Raw genomic sequence first — 8,101 nt, forward strand, 5'->3', positions numbered from 1 at the left:
CGGCCGCCCGGCCGCCGATCCTCCAGGCCGCTCGGTCGCTCGGTCGCTCGGTCGCCGACCGCCGATCCACCAGGGGCCGCCCGGCCCGGCCGACGCTCCTCCCAGGCCGCCCGATCCTCTAGGGCCGCCCGGCCGCCGGGCTCCAGGTCGCCCGATCTTCTGGGCTTCTGGCCTTCGATCTGTCAATCCGCCGCTGATTGTATCCCTCGCCTCCGCCGGGCCTCCGCCGGGCCGCCGGGCCACCAGGCCGCATCCAGGTAGCCGGGCCACACCCTCTGCTCGTTCTTCCTTCGCCACGCTGCCAGCAAGCCCTGCGCCCTCGGCACCCTCGGCACCGGCCACCGGCACCGGCCACCAGCGAGGCCGCCAACGCCCTCCGCGTCCTCAGCGCCCCAAACCTGGGTCGTCGACCCTCAGGAGACCCCCCGTCTCCGCTGCGGACTCCATCCCCTCATGGAGCTAACCTCGGTGAGTCCGTCATGGTTTGCAACCGGAAATGAGTCCCCACTATATATTAGGTGAATGGTACAGGACATTTTCTGTTGCAGTTGCTGCATTTTTAAATTCCTTGCTTCCAGAGCCACTTCCCTTTTGGCATTTTGTTAATTCTACTCTGCTTTCAGCCATGACTGAATCTTTCCTCTGGCTGCCTGGAGGATTTCTTATAAGTGCACATTCTTTTTTTATTATTATTATTATTCTATATTTTTACTCAATTGCACAACATCCAGGATCTGCAAACCGGGGAAGGTTAAAAACATTGTGAAATAAATAGATCATCTGGAATAAGCTTAGAGTTTTGCCAGAAGCCAATACACTTTCTATGAAAATGTGGGATTTCTTTCTGTTTGTTTATTTGGACTCTTATTACATACTGGAGGATAATTAATCCAACGAAAATCTCTGTTGGTGGATTTTAATGTTTCAAGTTGTATAACACAGATTAACGGTGACATTAATAAGTATTTAAATTTACATGAGCCTATGTAGCAATATTTTTATTTATATTCTTTATTAGCATTTTTAACTAACTGGGCCAATGCCTATATAGGTATTCCTTAACCTATGACCACAAATGGAATCAGAATTTCCATTGCTATGCAAGAGTATTGCTAAGTGGGTTATGCCTGAATTTATGGCCCTTTTTGCCATGGTTGTTAAGCGAATCACTGCACTCGTTAAGTAAATCATGTGGACATTAAGCAAATCTGACTTCCCCGTTGACTTTGTTTCCCAGAAGCCTCCTGGGAAGATCACAAATGGTGATCACATGAACCCAGGGCCTGCAACCATCCACATCATAAAAACCCATAACATGAGTTGGTTGCATCTCAAGGTCATCAGCTGGTCAAAAGTGGCCACAACAAAATGTGGAATATAAATGTGTTTAGCTAAAGCATAGCAGGCTTAATTAGGCTTAATTAATTTAAGCTGAATTCTGTAGGGATTGAAGACAAAAACCCTGAAGTAGTACATTCTAGAACAGGGGTGTCAAACTGCCAGCCCATGGGCTGGACGTGTCACAAGGAAACCGTGCCCACCCCATTGCCAGCAATGGGGGAAAAGCTTTGATACGTTGCGCAACATCACGTGACATTGCAAGTTTGACATGTCTGCTCTAGAAAGAAACATTCATTGTGGTAACAATGCCCATTAAACCATTCAATGAAAAATCAGAATATTGGCTAATAGACTTCATGGCTTTCATTGTCTGTATACTCATGGCTGAGTATACAAATAAATAAACTGAGCTTGAATTTCCAGTACAAGAATGAAAATAAAATTTAATGGCCATGACAGAGACTTAGTGTGATTATTCCCATAATTAAAAAATAGCAGTTCAAGAATACAATTTGTTCAAAAGGAACCAAAGTTATACTAAGGAGGAAGTCATCACTACCTCTAAGAGGCAGTGAATTCCATACACTTTTTATATATTAATGATGCATAAATTAATATGAAATCAATAAACTGACTTTATTATCCTTTCGTCAATCTCTACCATTAGCTCTTTTGAGCAACTGCGATTCTATCATTATAAAAAGGGAGAAATATTAATCTCTTCCGATAATGTATCTACTTCTATAATATTCTGAAAAGGTCTTCTTTCCTTACTTTTTTTTTTTCTAAATTAAACCCACACAAAAGCACAAACACACACTGGGTAGTTTGCCTGCACAAAGCTTTGTTCTAATCTATCCCGTGATTTTTCTCATACACCTTTTTTAAAAAGCTCAACCATTTTCTCTGAGAACTGCAGCAACCAGTCTTGTGGCATTCCAAGTGGCACAGATTTGTTTAAGAGTATAACAATGCTTGCAGATATATTTTTCAAATCCTCTCCTTAGGGAACTGTTGCAGCGGATTTGTTATTGTCACAACTGATGCACACTGGTCAACATTTTAACTGAGCAAGTTTTTTTCTTTGTAAATCATTAACACTTGATGCCTTGTCATGTATAAATAGGTATACAACACCCAATCTTCATGATTTTTATACTACCTCTACTACTTCAGCTAATGTCCAGACACTTTGGGATTTTGGTATAAGAGTTATATACAGGTAATCCTCAACCTAGGTCAAATTCATTCAGTGACCATTCGAAATCATGATGTTGATAAATAAAAAGGACTTACGACCTACTGCAACACCCCCAATTTGGATGCTTTCAAACCACCCACTCTTACGACCAAATGCAGGGATGCTGTATCCATGCTGGATTCCACCCCCTCGGAACTTCCTTACCTTGTCATGCCTTACTCCATCTACCTCGTCGAAAGATCACCTTTCTGAAAGGGAATCAGTCAATGTGCTGCAAGGCCTTCTTATATATAGAAGCCACCTGATGCCACCCTGTGTCCACAGTTTGCATGATCTGAGAAATGTGACCAGTCCCAAAATGGTGCCTGCTTCTGGGATGGCACAAAATGGCCTCTGTAAAAGGCTGCATGGCACATCAGTTGAATCTGTTTCAGAAAAGCAATCTTCAGAAATCTCAGTTCTCCCAATCTGAGAATTGTGTCCATTCCCAAAATGGTGGCCACTTCCAGAATAGCACAAAGCGACTTCTATAAAAGGCTGTGCATCAGCTGATTTTTCTTCTTCTTCTTCAGGAAAGCAATTTCTGAAAGCCTTTTATAGAGGCTGCTTTGTATCGTTCTGAAAGCGGTTGTTATTCTCGCAATCTCTCAGAAGGGTGCGATTTCCTTTTTAGTCACCATGCACAGTGGCACTCCTCAGTGGGGTTGAAGTAGAGGCCGAAAGACTTCAGGAGTCACAGCCAGCAGCTCCTGACATGAGGCTGCTACTTCAGCCCTGGCTATGTTGCAACCAGTGAGTACCACCTTATGCTCCACACTACAGTCAACCAATCCTGCACCAATGCACTCCACCCTGCATTCCACTCAACTGCCTGCCCTGTTGTCCTTTCTGCCCTGGGCTAGCTTGCCTGCCACCTTGCTGGCTTTCCTGCCCTGCTCTCCACTGGGCGTGGTGTCTTTGCTACCCTGTGGTCTGCTGGCTCTGCTGGCCTGCCAGTTTTGCCTCCCTGCTGTCCAGCAGTCATTGGCCCTGACCATCCTGCCACCCTGCACTGGAACCTAGTGTTTTTGGTCCTTCACCTGCCATTATGTATGTCATGGATCCAGTTGCCAAAGAGGGACTAATGAACTTCACACCAATGAAAGGAAGTGCTTCCAAATATAAGTGAGAGAAAGAGGAACTCCTAGTTTTTGATAGATGATAGAGCCCCTCTCCCCCAAACAGAAACTGGGCAGAGGCCAGCTTTTAGAAATGCAGATGTGGTAATCCTTTCAGAAAGGTTGGAGCCAGGAAGCTAGAAGCTGATGAAATTAGGAAGACAAAGACCCCTAAAATCTACATACTGTACATATCATCAGAATACCAAAAGGGCACACTCAGACTCAGGTCAAAGTACATGACGCAGAAAATACAAAGCCTCAAACAGGAAACAACCTCAAAAGCCCAAGAAGATATAAAAACCCACCACTCCCAGCAACATGTGGTCAGCTTTCCCAGAGCCATCTGTCTGTCTGGCTCTCCTCTTCAATAAACTACAACCTTCTTTCTAAAGCAGTCTACATTTTGTTTATTCCTAGCTTGGACTGGACCCTGATGAAGACTTTTCTTTCAACACCACAATAGTCTCATTAATATTCCTGCTTGTATCTTTCAGCAGCCATAGCTTTCTTCTATTTTTTGCAGTTTCAACACCTGCTGGTCCAGTGCTATTTGGAGTCTCAGGAGAGAAGTAGGGAAGAATGAGAAAGGAAAATGACAACAGGGACCACAAAGTGGAGATGCAGTCAGGAGTTTCATTTTCATTTGAGTCTCAAGTGGTACCCAGCATGATCTGGACCCAATGTTCATTTATAATGAAAATCATTATTCACTGTCTTAATCCTCTACGTTTGCATGGCAAGATTTTTTCTATCATCCTGAAAGACATAAAAAAGTGACAAGATGTTTGCTAAGCAAGGAGAGAAGAATGAAACTCTTGACTGCATAATAAAAGTGCAATCCAAAACATGATGCCAAGCACCAACTGTACTATTTGTTTGTACTAGAACCTTACTTGAAATAATCTAATGGCATTTCCACTGAGGAAAAATAAAATGTTCTAGCAATAATATGTTAGACATTGACTTAAAAAACGTTTCGGAAAGGGAGCCGAAATTTTAACAGAGTTAAAATCCATATGCATTTCATTTAATGACCTTTTCTAAAATCCACTTCTTAAGTGCAATTATTTTGAAAGTATGTAATAGTAGCTAATTATCCATAATTAAAATTACATTATTTCTAGTTTTTCTCACTTGTCAATTTCTTCGTTCACTTTCTCAGGCAATTACTTCTGTTGTTGTCTTGCCTTGTTACCAAGTGACACAGTCATTATTATTCCTTTACTGATTATTTTCTGTTAAAGTTTTTTCCCTTTTGGCTTCAGAAAGTAACCTGATGAAAAAGTCTCTTTTCTCATATTAATTTTAAAAAAGAATGACAATGCAAAAGAGGTAACTGTACAAATAATAAACTGAATCCAGAGAAATGTGAGAATCCCATCCTTTAATAGGACTTTCCTAACCCCTCATATCCCCACAGAGCCATTCCTAAGGACTGAAGGATATTTTAGAATAACATAACATGGGACATTAGAATTTATGGAAGCAGTTTGCAGAAGTCAAATTACATCAAAGCCAATGCAATCTTGGATCAATACCAAGAATCAGATTCAACTTTGAGGATAATGTTTGGGTTTATATTCAATTCTGGCAGATTCTTCCATCTGGAATTCCTAACTGAGTATCTTCTACCTTCAGCTTTGCATGATATGGCCCAACAACTGTATTTATTCATATTGATGAGCAGCAATAATATAAATAGCAACACTGGCAAGATATTTGTGATTAGGACAAAAGTCATAGGCATCCAGCACAACTTGCAATGATGACAAAATAAAATATACATTTCACTTTGTAAATACAAACTTGAGCCTTTGTAATCTCTTAATGTCAGGCTCAAAGATGTAACTCATGTGAATTGCATCACAACATTCCATCATTTCCTTTGTGACTGGTTTCTTCAGTATAGCAGCTGATCTTTGATGATGCCTGGGTTCTCCTTCTTTTCAGCCCCCAAAGGGAGATTTGAGCTGTCTGGGGGGGGGAGAACATAAAACTAAAATGAAATAATCATCTGAATGTGGTCCAATATAATACTGGCAGGAATTTAATGTATTAAAAAGCAATTAAGAGCACTAAGAGCCATATGATTAATTACAAATCCAAAAATCACATATTGATCATAAAACATAATTGGTATAATTAACATACCCTAATTACATAACCACTATTAAGACTCTCAAAATTTTCTGCAGCTTTGACTGCATGACTGAAAACCATTTATTATATATATTATATTAATTTAACTATTAATGTACTAGTGCAGGACACTGGATTTTCCATCTCATAGATAATTTCAGTGTGATATAAGGGTAAAGGGTTTTTTAAAAATAAATAAATAAATCCCTTCACTAGAACCCAATTTCTGGACACATCATGGTGGCTGCTTGGCACCTATGAAAGGATTTTTCCATTCCCTTCTTTCAGCACATTTTTTCAGTTTCCTAATTTAGTTCACAGATCCCTTGATTTTTTTGGTGCTTTCCATCCCAGTAATATCCAGCTTTCTAAATCAGCCAAGGCCAGCTTGGCATTGCTATTTGTTGGGATGATTTTGGGGTGGGGGCAAGGTCTAAATTATTGGATCTAAACTAGAAATTTATTGCGATTGGCAACTGCAAGTCTCAAACTTGGCAAAAGCATTGTAAGAAGTTATAAAGTGTTGAGAGATTTCATCTTGGAGGTGTATGAATTTTTTATTGTTCTTAGCAGTAGCTGTGTTGCTATATTTTTCCCCCCTTAAACTGTTTTTCTAGTTTCTATTTTTCTATTTTAATCTTCTGTCTGAAAAACAGGAATATAAGTTGTTCAAAGCCCTTCTGGGCTGGAGCAACATATAACTGCAGTGAATGAGTAAGTAAACGGAATCCACCCATTTTAAATACCTGCGTGCTATTTTGCACCTTTGAATTGCCCTCAAAGGCCATTTTCCTATTAGTGAAATTACAGTGTCACCCAGCCATTACGGCAGCAATAAAAAAAACCTGTCTTCATTACTGTTTATTGGCATAGAGAGGACTGCTGTAAATCACAAATGAGGAAATGGTCCTGTGGATGTCTAATGAGCTGCTTTAAGTAATTTCTAATAGACAATGATATTGGAATGAATGAATGAATGAATGAATGAATGAATGAATGAATGGGAAGACCTTTTCAAACTCAGTGGAATTTTTCATTTTAAATGCCAGGTGCTTGAGAACATTATTCATTTTGGACAGCATTTATACATCTCACTGACAATATCTAAAGCTAAATCCAGTTGTTTGTCATACTGTCACATCTTGACAACCCACTTCAAATCTGAATTTTTTCATTCAGATTATTCCCAGGAGGACTGCTGAGGACAACACTCATTGTGGAATATCAGGAACATGTACAGGCAAAAATGGGTGTTTTTATTATTATTATTATTATTATTATTATTATTATTATTATTATTATTATTATTACTATTATTATTATTATTAGTAGTAGTAGTAGTAGTAGTAGTAGTAGTAGTAGTAGTACTATTACTATTATTATAATTAGTACCCAAAACTTAACTAATTCTTTAGGCTGCCTTTCAAACATGGAAACATAAATCACAAAACTAAAAGTTAAGTAGCACTTGCTGTTTACAGTTACATACATATGTTATAAAGACTGGTTAGCGTCATTGAAGCTCGTGTGAAATTATTAAAGCAGCAAATTGATTTCTTTGACAAATATTTAAGGCTGTTCAACTCCATGAAGACTCTGGATAGCATGCAATGTTAAAAAAAGAGTGAGAAGAACAATGTAAGAAATAACAGAAAAATACATATAATACATACTTATTTTTGCTGCTCATTGTAAGCATGCAATGGTACAATCCAGACTGAGAAACACATAGGTGAAAGGAAGAGATTTAATCCTTTTGCTGAAGTCATTTATTTTAAAATATTTAATACACTCGTCTGCTTATGGTTTTAAAAATATAATAAACTCCATTGTACTAAGTTGGCTGGGAATTTTGGATGCATATCTGAAAGCTACCAATTTAATACCTGTAGCTTTCATCCCTTTCCAAGGAAAGCTTCTATTATTTTCAAACAGATATGTGACAAGTGATCTTTTCCTTGTCACAGCATTTTTCAGTAAAACTACATGCTCTGAACTTCTGTCTATTCAACTAACAAGAGGAGAAAAATAATTAAAATAAGGTGCCAGTGTTCATGAGAATTCATACTGTTGTGTTCTTTGTATTCCCCCCCCTTAATCCCCTATGCATATCCTGATCACCCATTAAGGGTGATTGCCCTTCACCATTGATCGCCCATTAAGGGTGATTGCCCTTCACCATTGATCGCCCATTAAGGGTGATTGCCCTTCTCCATCTGCATACAGTTTCATGCCCGTTGCTGGTTGGCTAACTAGCAAC

This window comes from Protobothrops mucrosquamatus, unplaced genomic scaffold (assembly GCF_001527695.2).
Source record: "Protobothrops mucrosquamatus isolate PMUCROS unplaced genomic scaffold, P.Mucros_1.0 scaffold2038, whole genome shotgun sequence".
NCBI lineage: Eukaryota > Metazoa > Chordata > Lepidosauria > Squamata > Viperidae > Protobothrops > Protobothrops mucrosquamatus.